Here is a 21,703-nt window from a genome sequence, read left to right as displayed (position 1 = left end):
TGTTGCGTTTTTCTGGGCCTGCTCTTTCTGCCCCCTTTCCTGTCTGTTTATTTCCCCCATTCCTCCTCCTCAGTGCTTACCTACTCCTCATGCCACCCACTCTTTCCTGCTCTGCCACCTCCCCTGATCCTCAGAGCCCCACCCACCACCTCCTGAATTCCTACTTTCTCCCAGGACCTATATAGTGGTGGCTGCAGTGCTGCCACATGCAGGGGAAATACTTTTGGCATGCCAAAGGAGTGCCAAACGCAAGACTGTCAGCCCCAACCATGCCTAGACAGTGCCCAGCTCCTATTTTGAGTTTAGAGGAGTTATGACAAGTTTGAACCCCGGTGCAAGTGCACCTGCTGCACCATTCAAATCATGACCCTATTGCCTGTAAGGTAACTGCCTTTTTAGTAGTAAAATATTGCAATATTTATTGTTTAGAGAGTTTCCTAGAGCTTTGGGTCCCGCTGCACCATTGCAATCATGACCCTAGTGCCTGCAAGGTACCTACACTTGTGAATGCTTATTTAGTAGTTAAATATAGCAATATTTGGTGCTTAGAGGATTTCTGACAACTTTTGGCCCCGGTTCGACTGCACCTGCAGCACCATTTAAATCATGGCTCCAGTGCCTGCTAAATAACTGCACTTGTGACTCACTGTTTAGTGGTAACGTTTAGCAATATTCTGTGTTTAGAGGGGTCCCTACAGCGTTTGGTCCCTGGTGCCACTACACTTGCTGCAACATTCAAATCAAGCCCCTTTTAACTGCAAGAGAACTACAATTGTGTCTGCCTGTATAGTAGTAAAATATAGCAAAATTAGGTGTTTTGAGCAGGTAATGAAAGGTTTTGCGCCCAATGAAGCTTAAACAGTGTGAACAGCTTTTGTAGAAGTATTGTGAATGGGTGCAGCCATGGGAAGTTAACAAAAAAGAGTTTCACACAAAAGCGAATGAACACAGTAATTCGGCTTTGGGAACTAATAAGAGCCCCTTTAAAGATATATTAAATGCAAGTGATTTCACAAGCTCAGCGCAAGTACTGTGGTGGAGAAACCTAATGGATGTGAGCGGCCCCACAGAGGACATGCATTGAAGCCTTGCAAAGGGCCTCAGTACCCCACAGCGCCCATGTGTCAAAGTGTACTTGTCCCCATACAGCGCTTTAGTTGTAATGTATAGAAATATGTACTATAGGAATAACGGTGTAACAGAGTGTATGACATTACACAGCAAAACCTATTTGCTGGTGGAATTCGCTATCTTAATGCAAAAAGTTTTACAGTGTTAGATTAAGTGGAAAACTTTATGTCACATGTCACAAGGGTGCCTTAGTTCAAGTACTGATGCTTTCAATTAGCAAATCAGTGCGTTCTGGTACATGTAGACATGGCTCGTTTCAATTAAATCAATTGAACTAAGAATCATTTGTAAAAGCATAGTCCTGACCTTCAGCTTGAAAAGTTCTGACCGAGTGATTAGGGGTCATCTGTTAACTTTGTGCATAGTAATCACAATACTGGAGGGAGCCACCATTTTGGAAATCATCATTTAATTGGTTGCATTTCCCATGTCAATCCGCTTCAGGCATACAACCTTGCCCCTTCTTGAAGAATCAAGGCACAAGCAGATTAAGTGTAAGCAAACATTGCAGGAGGAACACCAAAAGGTTACAAACAAAAGCTAAGCATAATGCCATTGTTTTACACAACACATAACACACCTAAGTAACACACACCCACCCAACATCCAACAACTAGTTTGGTTTAAAGATTACTGAGAACCCTACTCCCCTTCATCCAGACACTTACTTCAAGCAGGGCAATGAGCATACCAGACACCCCGCATAGCTTGTACATGAATTGATTAAAAGACTCCCGGCTACACACAGAAAACAACACAGCACACATACAATATGCAACAAAGCCTATACATGAAAGCACCACACTACTGATGATCCAAATCAAACAATCAGAACAATGCTTACGGCCAGGAAGTAAAGGTAACCTAACTCCGACCATTCTGGAAACCAATGGTAATTACAATATGGCACTTTTGAAATATCTATAACATAACATGCCATTCAAATTCCTACATGATGTGTATCTAAACACACTCATTTTTATAATACTTCGCAAGTAACTGATGAATCCCTGTGAGGGGTGTGTGTGTGTGGGTGTGTATGCGTGTGTGTGTGTGTGTGTGTGACTGTGAATGTGTGCATACCATATTATGCATTTTAGTATAGAGCATGGGTTTAACCCTACAAAAGTGTGTCTATTGTTTGAATTGTGTACACGGTTGATAAATAGATCATATTGTTTTCAGAACCACATGTAGCATTAATTAATCCACCCACTCACTCCTCAATCCAATTATAACGGATGTATGACATTACAACGCATGCTTTTACATCGCATGCTTTTACATCGCAGTTTTTACAACGCATACCATTACAACGCATAGCGCTTTGGGGTGCTGGATAGTGAATAGTTTAATTTACTATTCCAACTCCAGTCCCCGTGGACACTAGGGAAGGTGTTGGATAGTAAATTAAATCTATTCCCTATCCTAGAGCGCCCCCCAGCGCAATGCGTTGTAATGGTTTGCGTTGTAAAAGTTGCGATGTAAAAGCACTGCGTGGTAAAAGTTGCGTTGTAAAGGATGTTTCCCAATTATAACGCATGCTCCCATTCAATTGATCCACTCTCCTCCCCACACAACCACAAGCACAAACTTGCTAATCAATGGTGAATATTAAAATAGCAAAGCCTAAACAACAAGACCTACTGGCTTTGCCGGTGTTTCTTTTTATATAGTTAGTTGTGTGCTTTCTACCGTGTTAACTGCATTAACAGTTACATCTGCTCTTGACCCTTTACCCTTCACTTGAGATATTGGTAAAAGTTGAATTGCTGAATTGAGACGAGCACAGGAGTGGGGAGGGCAGTGACATTTTTCAATTTACAGAAATACACACGAGCAGTTATTTTCAAGGTGCTAAGGCGGACGTGCGCCTAATTGTGCACGCTTTGTAATGTGTTTGAAATGACAGGTTTAGTAATCCTCTTTTAAGTGTATACACATTCGAGCATGCCGGTTCTGTAGGCTGCTGAGCTGGTAATTGGGATACAATTTCTGTCCCAAGACGCAATTCTTCTACTCTCATTTATAAAACATTTCATAGGTGTGGAAACTTCAGGTATAGGCATTTCATTTGTTCAACTGCTTTGGAAAAAGTGAACATTCGAGTAATTCGAGCCAGAGTGACTCTCTGTACTAAGCTGTGTGATTTGTATTGCATTTGGAATTGCCAGGTGTGTGTATATAATACTCACAGGTAAGCCACTCACCCAGGTCACTAAACTTTCGGTAAGGTTTATAAGTTACACCACAATTAGGGCTTCAAATTGCACCTATTTTACTAATCCTCGCTTACCTGTTTTTTTTCCAATTCGTCCATGTTACATGCTTGAGGCAGTTTTTCGGAAAATATGTTCTCACTTATCTGAAATGTAATCAGAACAATTAATGTTGTGATGTCTTGTGAGCATCAGAGGTACCGATTTTGGTACGGAGCTGACATTCATCAATTTAGCTACACATTTGTATATCAGTCAGTCAGAATATCTTTATTCGACTTATTCAAAGTCATACAAAGAAACATAACAATTAAAACATGACATAAGAAACATAATAGAGTTTCCTAACATCTAAAACACATCATACACGATATACATTATAAATACTATTTACACAATTTAAAAGGATACATTTATGTTTTAAAACAATACACATAAACTCATTAGGATAAAAATCTCTTAGACCGGAGATTGTCCAACAGCTTTCGCCCTAGAGGCTGCAACTAAAAAGTTTGCTAATCTAAACGTTGTGCATGGATTTGTCATGAGTTGTAAATAGAGCAGCGCAGGGCGCACCTGGGTGAACCCTGCTTCTTTAAATAAAGGGAGCAAATATTTTTTCCTCTGCTCATGATATAGGCTGCAAAACATGACGAAGTGCATTGTATCCTGCACAGAGAAATTGTCGCAGCTGCACGGGGCAGCTAATTCTGGCTTCTGCCATCCCTTAAAAGAGCCTAGGTGGAAGTGAATAAGATTAAACCTAAGTTTAGTTAATAAAAACCTGTGGTAAGGGATTGATACGTAGCGAAGATAAGGTGCCAAATTAGGAGTGCTGACCAGTAGGTAGTGAGCCCTGACTGCTGGTTTCTGCAGCTCAGATACCTCACGGCAGGCTTCCTTCCTTTCTTTGAATGCCTTTTTTATAAAGGGTATGTCTTGGGCCCTAATGTTCTCTGGGCAGAGGAACAAATCTGGGCGACCCAAATCTTTGAATGATTTACTTAAGTAAGCCAACCATGGGATTTTACTATGGTTGTCCATTGATTGGACATCCCTCAAAATTTTATGGTTCAGCGGAAGATCAACATTTAACCACATTTTAAGCCACATGATCAAAGGTGCTACACTCAATAAGTCCGACAAATATGGTAGGCCAACCTCCATGTGAATAGAATAGGTTGGGGTTGACTGGGGCACAGAAAGGAGTGATCTTATGAATCTATTTTCTGCCCTCTGAATGGGGTCAAGATTAACATACCCCCACAGAGGAGATCCATATGAGGCAATGGCAACAGGTTTGCTCTTATAGATCTTCAACAGCGCTTCCATGGGCCTGGCACCCAGCTTGCCGGCAAAACCCAAGAGTGCAGAAGCAGATCTAGTGACTGCCAGCCTTTTTGCACTTATCTGTGGTCCCCATGTGCCTTTATGGTCGAACAAAACTCCCAGGTAGGGGAATGTGGTTACTTCCGGAACCGGGATCCCACTACAGAGAAAAGATTTGTGACTTCTCTTCGTACGCTCTCTGCCCATGACCATTGTATGCGATTTGGACGCATTGACCTTAAGGTCCAGATTTTCACATTTGTGTATCTTTAAGGGATATTTTCAGAAGGCATGCCCCTTACTATTGAGGCCTAGCTTCAATCCTACAAGATGAATGCATATTTTATCACTTAGTTCAATGATGCTAAAACACAGTATTAGAAAAGAAAACTAAATTGATTTGATATGTTTTTTCACTAAGTAAAGCTTACGGACATTTTGAAATAAACTAGCTATAAAAAATATAAATAAACACACGAATAAGTAGGTGGGGTGCTACACATCATACAAGATAAATGTTACAAAGTTATGACCCCGTTTGCTGGAGGCACAAGTTTATGACTATTATGTTAAGAATATTGATGACTTGAAGCACAGAAGTCGGGTATGTCTGGGATAGTACATTTCTCCAAAAACAGTAATTTGTATTTGAACAGCACTTGGCAGATGAGGGATAAATAGTATTTAGGACAAAGTGTATGGTCTATCATGTCCTCCATTACCAGGTTTATAGTAAATGTAAATGGCAGTGGTTGTGCAACCAGCGGCCAGTCATTAATATATATTGATAGCGATCCAACGGAATTTCGGAGCCCTTTTACAAATTAATTATTATTTACTCAGACTGGGATTTCTCACCACCCATCCAGGTTGGTCCTCCGATGGACATTGCTTGTCACATGGAGGGGTGAAGAAACTAAGGTGTCACTGTTGGCTACCCAATGAGGACCATACATAGGTACCCAACGTACAGATATGTGATCAGGTATAGGGTATATCACCCTCAATATCATATTGTAAATGTATAGGATGGCAACTGGAAGTCCAAACATCCTGAAGAAGCGCAGTTGGGTCAAAATTATACAAATGAGTATTTCTGCTACAGCTGTACAGAACAGCAACAGTAAGGCTTGCTGTTCTGAAATTACTCTATGACTATCCTTGCCATACATTCGAATTTGAATCTTACATGCACAAACTCTGTAGAAAGAACATTATCGAATTTAAAAATTGTCATACAAATAGAGGTCAAGCTAATTTTGCATTCATCAATATTAGGTCATTAGGCAAATAATTCAATAAGCTTCAGCGTGAGTCTCAAAAATAGTCGAAGACTATACATGATGCGCAAATCAGATTAAATGTACAAGTCAACCAGATTGGTTTAAGAAGGATCCCCTAACATGACATTTTGGATGACTTAGTTCAGCTAAACAGTTTGAACAGACTACTTAAGCAAAGAGTTCCAGCAACCAGCAAGGGCAGAGGAACATTTTCAAATGTTCTCTTAGCATTTGCATAGAGTTCAGTAAATTGACAAGGAAAGCAAGTACGAGTATAGGTAGCAGAAAGAAGAAGCAAGAGACAAAGGGGCAATCAATACACTAGTGGCAGTATCAGCAGTTAGTCTCTCGCAGTTAGCTCCACCATCAACCGCTCTCAATGGGGCAAATTCAGCAAGGCTCTCTCCACCTCGAAGGAAAATGTCCATATAGTCTCACAATTCTGGAGATGATGTCGACTGTCACACCATCAAAGTCAGATAGTCACTAGATCATCATCCGCTCACAAGATGCAAACAAGCATTTGCAATGCAATAGGGCTCGCATTATTAAAGTTGGAGCTATTGGCATTGGTAAATAATGCAACACCAATAGCTCAAACTTTAATAATGCGATGGTTTGGTCGGAACTGTCAATGCAGGGCAATAGAAAGAAATAGAGTTTCTAGCGAGATTAAGAACAAACTATGCCATGCTCTCACTAACACAGAAGTGAAAGATACAAATATAAGAATGGCCACAGGAATTATGTGAATACGCAGCTGCTGCATTTTCCGCATATACATAGTAATTTACCGCATTTGCCATATAAACCACCATCTGCTGCATAATCTGCAGAAGTTACCAAATATGGGGCAACACGTTTTGTTGTGTAGTGGAAGTACCTTCGCAAAGGTTGATTGGTCACCTTTCTGTTTATTATTACTGCATCTGGATGTTATACTGGTACTAATGAGGTGAAACCTGCATCCAAACAGTGTTAATCATTTTAAAAATGACAGTAATGAAATAATACTACCACAAAATGTGCTGTATAATTTGTATTTTACTTAATTTGGACAGCACCGGCACCCATTATGCTCCTCAACGCTAAGGCCCTGGAGTTAGCCGGGCGTTGGTTAATAGCATCTCTCAAGGTATAGAACAGGAGACAACTGCCCCGTATTGGTAGCTGCATAAGGACTGCAGTCATTGGGGGTTCGCACTACTGCCCCCATCTGTTACTACACAAACCATTACAGGCATGCGTAAACTTGTCCCTATTCTACTGTCCAAAGTCACACACACAAAACAACAAAGGCATCAGGGGAGTGTCCCAAACCTGCACAGGAAATGCATTTAGTACATCTCAGCCGCCCGTCCTTCCGCGGGATTGTATCATTAATATGTATTATTATTTTGTACCATGACGAACTTGAACAGAAACCAACCCTTCCTGGCACACATCACACCTGAACAGTTTAGCAGTGAATATGATATTCGGAGGGGGTGAGTCAACATCTGCACTAATGAATGACTAATTACCCCTAACGCAAACAAGCACCCGTGTCTTAAGAGGGCAGTTATGGGAGGCGCAAGGCCTTTGGCATTTCAAGGGTATTCATTCACTCAATGAAACAGTGGCGTAGCCAGCCCTGTGGCAGCCGATTGAAGCCTGAATGGGGAGGGGGGAATTGCCACCCCGAGACAGCAGGTTGGAGAGGGGGTAAGGGGGAACCGAGGTGGTGACGCACATTGAAGAATTTCAGTGAACAAGCACTACACATCTTTAATTTCAGTGTAATCTTCCAGGCACAATAGCGCGAACTTGACCCGTATCGGGCATCAGAGCACTTTACATAGCACCAGTTACGTTATATGAGGATACATTCATTTTTGTTAGGCACAGGGAGATTAAGTGATTTGCCCAGAATCACATGATGCTCAGTGTCATTGCCGATATTCAAACCCAGTTCCCCAGATTCGAGGTAGACTACCCTAACCGTTAGGCCAACTCCTCTCCCTGCTGTTCCGGTTAGATTTTTGGAAGTTTGAACTTATGGTTTATTGAAAATGGAAGCTGAACAGCAGGGTCTCTGATTCACCAATCTGTCTAGTTTGCACCCAAAGACACTCAGGGTTGGACATTTGAGATCAAACATTCTACCCTGATATCTGTGACCACTAACCCACTGACTTGCTGTGTTTACAACACTAGTAAAGCTTAACAAACCCTGAAGAGCGACAAACGTCTGAAAGGATGAACTAGATTGTTAAACTGGTTCGCAAAGAATTGGTGGCCCTGGAACACCCTTGGTAAACACTGGATGCTGCTCAGTCATAGAACCCAAACAAAAGCCTCATATTATGAAGTATCTATTTTGTTTTTATGAGGGAGGCCTGTAATCTTACGGAGGAGCCAAACTGCACCATATGCCACTTTCATTGCACTTCCTTTGATGAGATTATGCAGCTAATGTGAGAACTGGTGTGGGTTCTGCACGCAATGAAATGTTTGTGTCACAAATGTTAAACTTTGAGAACTTATGGAGTTGAGTATTTGTCATTGAAAAAGAACACATACACAACCATAATATAAGATTTAAAAAAAACAAAAAAACATGTGAGCATGGACCCTTACTCGGTTGCTTATGTGCCTGGCTGGTGAGAAAAAGCACACAAGTAGCAACCTTGCTTTAGGCAGGCCTTTTCGAAATGTAATTTATGCTGGCATAATCCTGCATAATTTTCTGGATTTTGCGTTAATATTGATACACAAAATGCCAGCGATTATGCCCATATGCCACATGTGTAATTGAGACTTTGTATGGTTAAAAATGATATCAAGGGAAGACCGGAAAAAAGAACATACGGGATGCGAGCGGATGTCGTAAACATCACGCACACTTACACGAAGCGCCCTCCACAAAGGAACTAGTAATACATAGGGGAGTTCAGAATGCTTCTGGCAGTGCCTTTTCACCACACAGTACGATCGCTTCTTGCTCAAACACGGCTATAGTTAAATGCCAAAGTAGCTAATCGTGACAAATTTAATCATACCAAAAGCAGTCTTGTAATATTTTGTACAGATAGTGCCACAAAGACTTCACAATTTCAGAGTAAAAACAGTACTACAAAACTGCCCACTCAGCATGACACTTACCTCGATCCATTTCTGCGCCTTGCTGAAGGCTGCCTTGGGAGCCGGCTTCTGCAGGTTGCTTCAAAGTGAAATGGATCCAAAGAAAAACAGAAGCTCGCGAGTGGTGCGAGCGCGTGTGCCACTGCGAGCAATGCCCTATTGGTGTCTATTACGCTCACCAAGCACGTAATAGACACCAATAGGCCACGGGAGGAGCAATGCGCCCGCCTTTGGCCAATTGCGTGCAGTCTTTTATAAAAAGAATCACGCAAAGGCTAATAGCTGCCCACAAAAGGAAAAGCACACGCACGAGCGTGTGCAATTCCTAGGGCAGCTACCAAACCCTGTTTTTCACCTACTAAAGGACTCGCGCTGCGTGGTTCAAATGACTTACTGCTCTACTCTTGGCCGTACTAGAATCTTGGCAGGGTTCCATAATACACCCAACTGTTAAGAGTGGCGACAGAAGCAAATCAGCCAAATAGTGACCAATAGTCACCTTGCTTGATGTTGAAGCCAAGTATCATGCTAGTCTGATAGTAAAAGATCTTATCGACTGGACTGTTAGCTTGGGTCTAATCCCTTGGAACCAAGCAGGACCACAGGCAGGGCATTGAACATTACCGAATCTAGTTACTCTTGCAATTAGTATGGAAAAAAGCCTTCAGCTCTAAAACCACTCTATATGCTTGCTTCATAGACTGAAAGACAGCATTGGACAGGGTCTCCAAAGAGCTAATGTGGCAGAAACTAACACATGTCGGGATTTCACCAACATTACTGCAAGCGATCCAACTCCTTTACCCTAACACATAGGTTCATGTGAAGTTAGGAGATGGCACAAAACAGTCTAGGAAACTATGCACCACATCCGGACTAAAGCAGGGGTGCGTACTTGCCCCCTGTTAGACCTGGCATCTTTAGCGTGGTGAGGTTACGTGGTTTTCAGCTTCGCTTTGTATCTAGCCGCCATTTTGTGCTTAACTGTCATTTTGTGTTGCCTCACTCAGGCAGCACGGCGAACGCGGTCTTTTTGCCTTTTCAGCTGCTACGTGTCCCTCTGTTAAAGAGTAACCCCTGTCCTTGTTTACGAAACCGATGTCAGGGCCTGGCCGAGTTTGCTAAACCCATGTCTAGACTCGTTAATCCTTACTATACTCCACTGTTTGGGTCCCACCATCCTTCCTGACTTTATCCTATTTAACTGGCCTTCTCTATTCTCTCTGTGTATTCTCTTGTTACATAAACTGTCCTTTGAAGCATTCAGACATGTTCTACCACCTGCAAATTGAAATACGGGCACTAGTGTTGATTAACTTGAGGGGAGGAGAGCACACGGGGTCTGAAAGAAAGGTGTGTTTTGGACATCCGATAGCTTGTTTTCGAACTATTCCTATTCGTCAGTTTTGTATGTTTTGGAAGTGGGTATAGTAAATGTATATACTATATAAGATTTTGCGCCACGGATTGAAGTGGCAGTCTCCTGAGAATCTACCCTCAGGGTACTTCGTGGACAACTGTGCTTAGCTGCAGCTAATAAATCTGTTTTCTACGCCCAACAGAGTGTCTTGTGTCTCTGTTCGACAAGGCAGGTGAACTCGGAGATTATAGGCGTGCCCTGCGCCGCTTGGCCCATAAGGTCAGGTTCTCCAATTGGCGCCCAACGTGGGGCGACTTCAGTGGTAGTGGTTCAGCCCGAGGGTCGTGAGGAGCTTCGCAAGAAAATTCTGGAGGATTTGCGCACCACGTGAGCGACCCCTGTATGTCGAAGTGGACCGAAAGTCTTTTGAAGCACGGCTACTCCTTTCCGACGGCTGCTGACGACTGCTGCCTTGACTGTTGCCCTGCCTTGGCCCTCTGGTGATGATTGGTATCGCAAGACGTTAGACGGACATCTGTTGGCGTGAGAAAACATCTAGTTAAGTATTCGTGGGTAGCGCCCACTCTTTGTTTTGGTTTTTGTTATTCGATTAGTGCACTTATCGAAGCCGAGGGGTAAGTACGTTTGTGCTGTGACTATATTGTCCTAAAACCTCTCGACGTTTGAAGAATCCAGTCCGTTACGAAATGCCTGGATTTAGTAAGTTTAGGAAATTTTGTTGCTTTGGTTGCTCGAGGGATTCCCGGCTAGAGGATTCTTGTCCGATTCCTCCGGTTGGAACTCCCACTTACGAGCTCTATTCGAAACATGGTCTTGGTCCTATTATTTTTAACAAAACATGGACCCGATATACGAAGAAAGATGGTGTTTTGCAGTGGCCACAAAATGGTAGTTTTGAGCCTGATATATTAAATAATTTGGAAACGATTCTATTTAAAAGAAAAGCCCGGCCGGCAATGTTGGACTCTTTTCGCCTATGGCGTAAGGAAGCCAAACAGAAAGAAATTAAGCAAATGAAGAAAGATAAAAAGGAGCAAAGTATGACAATTTTACAGGCTGCCCAACAGTTTAAAAATGATGAGACTGACCAGATAATTGAAGTTTCAGAGAGACAGCATCGTATGACAATAGATAGATGTTATCCCGTGTTGCCTACTTCCTCAAAGAGTAAGGGTCCTGATGAAGATCCTTTCATGTCCCATCTATTGACATTACCTCCACCTTATGTATTAGGCGCTAACGCACCCCCATTACAACATGCTGCTAATCCAGTTATTCCAGTTCCTGCACATTTGCCTCTTCCAGTAATTCCACCTCCGCCTCCTTTGCCACCGACTTCTGTACCTCAACCTTCTGTGCTTCAGTTTCCTTTATCTTCAGTCTCTTTGGCTACTAGTTCTTCTCCTGTTTTACAGAATACGTTATCTCCTGTTCTAGTGTCAGATTCCCCTACAGCTCGACAACGATTAGTTAACACTGTTTCCGGTCTCTTGTCACCTTTCCTTGGACCTCTTTCTTTTTCTCCTGCTTCGTCTCGAAGGCAATCTCGTAGTCAGATTCCAGATTTAGAAGAATGGATTAAGTTAGATTCTATCGCTCATAAGTAGATTATGAGTAATTTACAGTATTGTGTGCGTGATATTTTAGACACTTTTCTTCAATGGAATGCGCCTACGCAGAGGTACGTTTTTAATGTTATGTATAGCACTCTTATCAAAGGGTGGGGAGATATGGATTTGGATTTACCTCCTCAGGGTTTGTTCGAGATACAGGATCAATTTGATAAGGGACTTGTCGTGGGTCCTGATGTAGAGCATGCTGTTCAAAAGCTTGTTACTTTCCTGTCTTCCTTTTTCTCTCAAGCTTTTCTTGAACCTGATCCTGTGGTTCGTCGTAGAACGGCACAATATCCTATGCGAGAAGTTCCACCGATATGGAGAGATGCAGTTCCTCAAGCAGGTGCTAATCCGGCTATTCCAGCTCATTTTCAGCGTATATGGGTACATGATCCTTGGAAAAGATCGGAAGTGTTGGCACTAAAACAGTCTTTACCAGACCCTCGTAAGAATCCTGCTGGGTATTATAAAGAGTTGTCCCAGACTGTCGATGCATGTATCATGAATTTGGCAGACATTGATTTACTGATGGGAAATGTGGTCTCACAAGCTTTATGGGCTAAAATTCGTAAGGTAGATCATGACCAGGCTTTGGGTGGTAATTGGGCTGCCATAACAGCCGCAGATGAAGGACAAATAGGTGGTGCCAAACCCGATGATTTGATCACGGAGTTACCAGGTAGAATAATAGCTCTTATGAAAATGATGATGCCTGCTGTACGCGTTAACTGGGATAAGTTAGCGGCGTGCAAACAAAAGACAGATGAAAGTGTCTCCGACTTCTTTACTCGTTTCGAAGAAACTTTCATCGACCATAGTGGTCAAGATCTGAGTACTGAAGGTGGACAGTGATTATTTGTAGACAAATTCGTTTTTAATTTACTTCCAGAGCTATCGCATAAATTGAAACAATCAGAAAGTTCATGGGCCGTTTCCTCGACTGCCCAGATATTAGCTACGGCTCAGTATTATGAGAATAGGGATAAGGAAGAAAAAGAAAAGGCGGAGAAGAAAACTAAAGATTCGAAAAAGAAAATTCTTTTGCAACAGGCTTATTCCCCTCGTTTTCACCAGTCCCAATCGCAACAGCCGCCACAGTTCCAACGATTGTTGCAGAAACCTACATCTTTTGTTCCACGAGCTCAGTTAGGTCCTAATCAATGCGCCTATTGTAAAGAAGAAGGTCATTTTAAGATTAATTGTCCGATTCTATTACAACGCACTGGTGGACAATCCGTGCCACGAGGTCGTGGTGGTGTTCAGTCAGCACCTAGGGGTAGAGGGCGAGGTGCGTTGTCTCAAGGACAGTGTTCTTTACCACCGCAGAATACTATGAACTATTTTGATCAACAGAATTCTAAGTCTGCGCAATATTATAATGATGATTACTATGCAGAGAGTGAAAGTCCTGATTTTCACACTAGCTAGGACAGCCATAGACAAAGTAAGGGAGTCGTATCAGTTCCAGTGGATCAAAATGGACCTTATGTTGATGTTGTAGCATTGGGTGTTATGGAACCATTTCTTTTGGATACTGGTGCAATGAGAAGTTCTATTATGCATTCCAAACTCCCTGGGGCACCTTTGTCTGGCTTAACAAATGTTTCTGTAGGATTCTCTGGCGCCCCAGTTAGTAACCCTATTTCCTGTCTTCTGCCTATTTCCATTGGTCCGTATGATTTAGAAGCTCCACTTCTTTTGACGACAGGTTGCGGAGAGAACTTTTTGGGTTTGGATCTGTTGAAACGCTTGCATGCCACATTGTATTGTTCCCCCTCTGGTGCACATCTTACTTTGGGTGATAAATTGACTTCTCCGATGTATGTGTCTCAAGAACAACTGCCACTTGAACTGCGTTCACTTCCTGCCACACTTTGGGCTACGGGTCCGAATGATGTTAGTTTGCTTCAAATTCCACTTATGTGATTACTGTTAAGTCTGATGTTAAGTTGCCACGCATTCCCCAATACAAGATTTCCAATGATGGTGAGAGAGCTTTGTTAGCTATTGTTTATGACTTGGTTCAGAAGGGTGTGGTCGAAGAGACCAGAGGAAATGTTTGCAATAGCCCTGTTCTGCCTGTTCTTAAGCGTACTGATCCTTCCAAGCCTCCTGTGTATCGTTTTGAGATTGATCTCCGAGAGGTCAACAAAATTGTTGTCCCTCAGTTTCCTGTTGTCCCGGATATCACTGCTCTGCTTACTATGGTTCCTGCTTCGGCAGATTGGTTTTCGGTCATCAACATCAAAAATGCTTTCTTTAGCATTCCCATTGCTAAAGAGAGTAGGGTTCTCTTTGGTTTCTCTCTCGGAGGCCGAAGCTTCCGATTTAAACGTGCACTCCACGGCTATTGTGAGAGTCCCTCCATCTATAGTCAGGCTTTGAAATCTCAGCTTGATACTTTCTCCTTGCCTTCAGGTCCTACGCTCATTCAATATGTGGATGATTTGCTAGTGGCTGCCGATTCGGAAGATGTTTGTAAAAATTCGACTGTGTTGCTCTTGCAACATTTGTCTGATTTACATCATAAGGTGTCACCTTCTAAGTTACAATATTGCCGCCAAGAGGTTACCTATTTAGGTCATCTCTTGTCGAAGGAGGGAAGGCGATTGACCCCAGAACGTATCCATGCGATTACATGAATGTCTGTACCATCCACACAAAGAGAGGTGCGTGCTTTCTTAGGCATTACCTCCTATTGTAGACAATGGATCCCGAATTTTTCCCTTTTGGCCAAACCTTTGCTGGCACTCACTCTGAAAGATACACCCCAACCTCTTCCTTGGACTGATGAATGTCAGAAGAGTTTTTCTGATTTACGCACTGCTTTGTGTTCTGCTCCTGTGTTGGGTACTTCAAATTATAGTAAGCCTTTCACACTCTATGTTCATGAAAGAGACTGTTGTGCATTGTCGTTTTGACACAACAATTTGGAGACAAACAGAGGCCATGTGCCTATTTATCGGCTACATTGGATCCAGTAGCCAAGGCATTACCTGGTTGTCTCAGAGCAACAGCAGCAGCGGCGATCTCTATTCGTCAATCTGCTGGATTGGTGTTAGATCATCCTCTTAATGTCATGGTACCACATGCAGTAGATACCCTTTTGAAGAAAACAAAGACGCAGCATTTAACAAGTGCTCGTTTGTCTGGGTATGAGTTGACGCTTTTAGCTAGTCACATACATATCAAGAGATGTAATGTTTTGAATCCAGCAACTTTGTTGCCTGTTTTGGATGATAAAAAGGTACAAGATCAGCATGATTGTTTTCTTCGCACAGAAGAAGAAACTAAAGGTCAAATTGATTTAAAAGATAGGCCACTTGCGGATCCGGATGGAATCCTGTGGGTGGATGGGTCTTGTTTTAAGCTTCCTAATGGTGAGACGACAGCAGCCTATGCTGTTACTACTTTGCACACAGTAGTAGAAACTGCACGCATTGCACAACATTCAGCTCAAGCTGCAGAGTTAATTTGCAATAACAAGAGCATGTGTGTTGGCAAAAGGAAAGAGAGTGACTGTTTATACAGATAGCCAACACGCTTTTGGTGTCGCCCATAGTTTTGGCCGTTTGTGGAAGGAAAGAGGATTCTTTACCTCCCACGGCACTAAAATACAGCATGGTCAGTTGGTAACTGACCTTCTCGAATCACTTGCTTTGCCTGCTCAAGTAGCGATTGTGAAGTGCAGCGCGCATAAAAAGGTCACTGATGATGTGGGTCGAGGGAATGCATTTGCGGATGAAGTAGCGAGGGAAACAGCGAAGGATTTTGAAAGTCACATGTATGTCGCAGGCCCTGCGAGATGGGTCGCAGAAAAAGGTATGTGTGAAGACACAGTAGAAAGTGTGAAAATGATTCAAAAGGAAGCGACTGAGAAAGAATTGAGTAAGTGGAAAGAAAGTACGGGAATGTTGGATACGACAGGATGTTGGACTGAATTATCGGAGCACCAGCGATGGTTGTTACCAGATGCGTATGTACTACCTGTAGTAACTATGGCACATGGACCAGCCCATATTAATGTAAAGGGTATATGTAAACTTCTGGCTCCAGTATGGCAGAATGAAGGTATTCCCAAATGTGCAGAAAATGTGGTGAAGCATTGTATTGTCTGTTTGATGCACAATCCAGGAAAGGGAACACCGACTCCGGCAGGTCATTTTGCTCCCCCTACGTATCCCTTCGAGGTACTGCAAATAGATTATATTCACATGGAATGTTTTAACAATCTCAAGTATTTCCTGGTGGTGGTTTGTGCCTTTTCCAGATGGATGGAGGCCTACCCCCTAAAGGACAATACTGCTTTGTCCACTGCTAAAGTCCTTCTGAAGGAATTTTTCCCGAGGTTTGGTTTGCCGCGCATTGTTTGGAGTGACAATGGGAGCGAATTTGTAGGCCAAATTATGCAAAAGGTGTGTGTGGGTCTTGGTATTAGACAAAAATTCCATGCGGCAACCCACCCTCAGTCGTCAGGTTTGGTAGAGTGTTATAATGGCACTCTCAAGCTTAAGTTAGCAAAGATACAGGCCAGCACAGGCCTTTCTTGGCCTGATGCCCTGCCCCTGGCACTTCTCTCAACAAGAACGACAGTCCATTCTCGTCTGGGACTTAGCCCATATGAGGTTGTCTTTGGACGCCCAGCCAATGTCTGGGGAGTACCTCGACCTAAGAAATACTCGGATTTTCCATATCCATTGTTGGTTGATTTTCTGCATGACCTTACCACTAAATTATGTGTTATTCGCCAACAGGTCCAAAACGCTTTGCCGGAGGCCTCCTCAGATCCAGGACACTCCATACAACCTGGGGAGCGACCGCTGAGCCTTACCCAGGCCTGGTCGCCCCCACGCTCCTCCTGCTGCCTGCTGTTTGCTCCTGTTCGCCTGCTTGCTCCTGTGCTCGCCTAGGGTGACCCAGCCGCCGCTGAGCCGCCCGCCCGCACCAGACTTTCCCGCCGCTGCCTCCCTGCGGCCCCGCCCCACGCCAACCCATTGGCCGCCCCGCTCCCGCCACCCAGCTGACCCTCCCTCCCGGCTACCTTCTTATGTCGCCCCCATGCACGCGCAGCGGGCGCGCCGATTGTGCGCTGAAGGCGCGCCAAAGGCAAGCCCATATGCGCCCGTTCGCGCCTGGACCGCGCCCAGCGCCAGGACCCCTGGCCCCCGAGGATGCCTGCCCACACAACGGACCTACGACGCCGCCACCCTCAACGCCGGCCGAACCCCCGCCTGCTGCCGGGCCACCCCGAGACGCATCCACGGACCCTTCACCTGCAAGGCCTGCAAGTTCATCTGCCTCCGAACCTGCACCGCACCCGCCAAGCCAAGCACCAGAAAGACCCACCTCAAGTGCATCCTGCTCAACACCCGCTCCATCCACAGACACGCCATCGAACTCTGGAACCTGCTCGACACAACTTCACCAGACTTCGCCTTCCTCACGGAAACCGGGATGAACGCCTCCTCTGCACCCGACATCGCCATCACCATCCCAGAAGGATACAAGATCACCCGGAGGGACCGCATCAACCAGACCGGAGGAGGCATCGCCATCGTACAGAAGAACACCATCCGCATCACGACCGACTCCAACGACACCTTCTCCGCCGCAGAGCACCTCCACTTCCAGATACATGCCGACCCAAAGACGACGCTCAGAGGGACCCTCGTCTACAGACCCCCGGGACCACGCACACAATTCAGCGACGACATCACGGACTTCATCAGCTCGCACGCCCTCCCCTCCGCTGACTACATCCTCCTAGGGGACCTCAACTTCCACCTGGAGAACAACAAGGACCGCAACACCGCCGCCCTGCTGGACAACCTCGCCAACCTCGGACTCAAGCAACTGGTCAACACCCCCACCCACTATGCCGGCCACACGCCTGATCCCGTCTTCTCTTCCAGCAAGCACATCACCTTCAGCCACGCCACCGGACTCCACTGGACCGACCACAGCTGCGTCCACTTCAGCTTCGGAAGAACCACGACCCACCACCACCGGCAACAGGTTCCTCACAGGAGCTGGGGCAAGATCACCGCCGAGCAGCTCACCACCTCCCTCAGCCAGAACCCACCCACCATCACAACGGACCCCAACGAAGCAGCCCGCAACTTCACGCAGTGGCTGACCGCCTGCGCCGACGACCTCGCGCCACTAAAGAAACCTCCCAGCAGACCCAGAAGCAAGAAGGCCTCCTGGTTCACCGACGAACTCAAGGACTCCAAGAAGAACTGCCGCACCCTCGAGAAAGCCTGGCTCCGCGACCAGACCACAGACAACATGACCGCCCTCAAACACGCCACCCGCAAGCACCACCAGCTTATCCGCACCACCAAGAAGAAATCTCTGAAGGAATGACTGGACAACAACACCCACGACAGCAAGGAACTCTTCAACATCGTCAAGGAGTTCTCCAACCCCAGCACCGGCAACAACGACATCACTCCTTCACAAGATCTCTGCGACTCTCTCGCCTCATTCTTCCACTGCAAGATCGCCGACATCCACAACAGCTTCGACGCACCATCCACGCACCCTACCGTTGAACCAACGCCCCCCACCGCCACCCTCCGCACCTGGACCACGGTGACCACCGAAGACACAGCCCGCACGATGAGCACCATCCACTCTGGATCTCCAACTGACCCCTGCCCCCACCCCGTCTTCAACAAGGCCGAATCCACCATCGCACCCCAACTCCGGAACATCATCAACACCTCTTTCAACACCGCCACCTTCCCAGTGAGCTGGAAGCATGCCGAGCTCAGCGCCCTACTGAAGAAACCAACAGCGGACCCCACCGACCTCAAGAACTTCCGCCCCATCTCGCTCCTCCCTTTTCCTGCCAAAGTCATCGAGAAGACCGTCAACAGACAGCTTGCTGCCTTCCTCGGGACGAACGGATCCCTCGACCCCTCGCAGTCCGGTTTCAGAGCCAACCACAGCACCGAGACCACCCTCATCGCAGCCACCGACGACATCCGAGCCCTGCTCGACAACGGGGAAACAGCGGCACTCATCCTCTTGGACCTCTCTGCAGCGTTCGACACTGTCTGCCACCGCACCCTAGTTCAACGCCTAAGCAACATCGGTATCCAAGAGAAGGCACTGGAGTGGATCACCTCGTTCCTCGCCGGAAGAACACAGAGAGTCCTCCTCCCCCCGTTTCGATCCGAGGCCACCGAAGTCATCTGCGGCGTCCCGCAAGGATCATCACTCAGCCACACCCTCTTCAACGTCTACATGAGACCTCTTGCAGCCATCGCACGCCAGCACAACCTCAACATCATCTCCTACGCCGACGACACACAGCTGATCCTCTCCCTCACCAGAGACCCCGACACCGCCAGAACTTGCCTACACGAAGGGATGAAAGACGTCGCCAAATGGATGAAGAACAGCCGCCTGAAACTGAACTCAGACAAGACGGAAGTCCTCATCCTGGGACCATCGCCCTCCGCCTGGGACGACTCCTGGTGGCCCCCCGCCCTGGGCACCACTCCCAAGCCAACAGACCACGCACGCAACCTGGGCTTCATCCTGGGCTCCTCCCTCTCGATGACCAGACAAGTCAACGCCGTCTCCTCATCGTGCTTCAACACCCTACGCATGCTACGCAAGATCTTCCGCTGGATCCCGACCGAAACCAGGAGACGGTCACCCAGGCACTCGTCACCAGCTGACTGGACTACGGAAATACCCTCTACGCCGGAACCACAGCCAAGCTACAGAAAAGACTCCAACGCATCCAGAACGCCTCCGCCCGACTCATCCTGGACATCCCCGACGCAGCCACATCTCCGGCCACCTGGGGGACCTGCACTGGCTCCCCGTCAGCAAGAGGATCACGTTCAGGCTCCTCACCCACGCACACAAGTCTCTCCACGACCTGGGCCCCAAGTACCTCAACGACCGCCTGACCTTCTACACGCCCACCCGTCAGCTACGCTCTACTAGCCTCGCCCTCGCCGCCGTACCACGCATCCGAAGAGCCAACGCCGGAGGCAGATCTTTCTCCTACCTGGCGGCCAAGACATGGAACTCCCTCCCCATCCACCTTCGGCTGACCCAGGACCATCTCGCCTTCAGGAGACAACTCAAGACCTGGCTGTTCGAGCAATAGCAGACCCCTTCCCCCAAGCGCCTTGAGACCCTACCGGGTGGGTAGTGCGCTATACAAATGGTATGATTGATTGATTGATTGATTGATTGATTGATTGATTGATTGATTGTGTCTGAAGAATTTTCAGAGGAAAAAGAACTTGGAACCTCGCTGGTGGCCGCCGAGACAAGTCTTGCTGGTCACTCGTACAGCAGTGAAGGACGTTGGGAAGAAAAACTGGATCCACGGCGTGCACTGTAAGAGGATACCATTGCCTCTACCTTATGACCAGTGGGTCCGAGAAGGTGTTGGTGATACTGACTGTGAGAAGGTACCCAGATTTGTACCATCCAGTAGTGCACGCCTGGATTGGACAAGTTCCGAGAAAGAAGACGACAACGTTTTACAGGAAGCTGTACCTTCACACCTGCGACTAAATACATCGGATCCAGAACTTTTGTTTAAGGACCAAACTATATCCGGCAAGACGCGGTACAACCTACGAGCAAGGTTGACCAAGGACACTTGACACTTGACATTTTATAAATTTCGTTTTTTTTTCCCTTTTCCACTATCCATCAAGTTGCAGGGTCACGGTAGGAGTCTTAGGCTGTGACCTGAATAGTGACTCGGTCAAAAGGACTTGCAGTGTCATAGGACGGCTAACAATCACAGCCAAGTGATTAAGGAAGATTATCGTGAGCAACGCCTTTACAGTAATGGATATAGTAATGGAAGAGGGCGATATTAAAATGATGAAAAGAAAGTTGTGGCGTAGCGTTATGCATTTTAGTTTGTTTATGTACCTTGTTAGCATGTTTAGGCTGGGTTGTACACGTTATACAGCCAAAACCCGCTCCTACTTCTGTCTCCTTGATTCCTTCTACTACTATTTCTCCGCACAAATTCTATTCACTTCCAGACCATGAACAAATGAGGAGAACGGAATATCTCAATAATTCATTTATCCAATTATTACATCAACATCAATTGATAGTGAATACTACTTACTGTTGGGTCTGTGGGCTCATGCCCCACAATAGAGAAAGAGGAATGCCGTACTTAGTTCTCCCATTTTCTTATGAAGGTTCTGCTTGGGCTTATCTGGCTATGTTCTCTAATGCATACCAGAATCAACTTCGATACCCTCCGGGTGGGTCCTATAATGGTGGAGTAGATTTTAGTCACAGTCCTTTGATAAAGGGAATAGTGACGATGGCAAAAATTGCTGACATTAGTAAAATTCCCAAAGATGAGAAGCAAGCATATGATGGGTGGAATGTGACTCATTATATCACTAGCCTCACTGACAAGGTTAAACAGAGATCTTCACCAATTTGGACTATACCTCACAAAGGCAATTTGTGTTTACAAATCAATGGACAGAACACTAAGATTAAACAGGAAAAGAGTAATTGTTCCCATACATACGTTTATACACCATTGGTTTCTTCACCGTTAGTACCATCCCAAGGTACATATTTTATCTGCCATGATAGAGCCTATACATG

The sequence above is a fragment of the Lissotriton helveticus genome, chromosome 9 (assembly GCF_964261635.1).
Source record: "Lissotriton helveticus chromosome 9, aLisHel1.1, whole genome shotgun sequence".
NCBI classification, from domain to species: Eukaryota; Metazoa; Chordata; class Amphibia; order Caudata; family Salamandridae; genus Lissotriton; species Lissotriton helveticus.
Note: the sequence above shows the minus strand (reverse complement) of the source record.